Below are 222 nucleotides of genomic sequence, written 5' to 3' on the forward strand. Positions count from 1 at the left end.
GCGTGTAAGCAAGTCTCCCTATTCGACACCCACGTTTTGTGTTCGGAAGCTGAACAGCAAGTGGCGTATCGTTCATACTTACAGTTAGCTCAACGCTGCCACCATTCCGGCACAAACGCCAATTCCTCGAAAGAATGTTCTTCATAACAACATGACTCGATTTTGTAGATGGATACTACCAATTGCTCATGAAAGCGAGTGACATTTCGCTGACAGCGGTAA

The sequence above is a fragment of the Plasmopara halstedii genome, assembly GCF_900000015.1.
Source record: "Plasmopara halstedii genome assembly, contig: Scaffold_262, whole genome shotgun sequence".
Lineage (NCBI taxonomy): Eukaryota > Oomycota > Peronosporomycetes > Peronosporales > Peronosporaceae > Plasmopara > Plasmopara halstedii.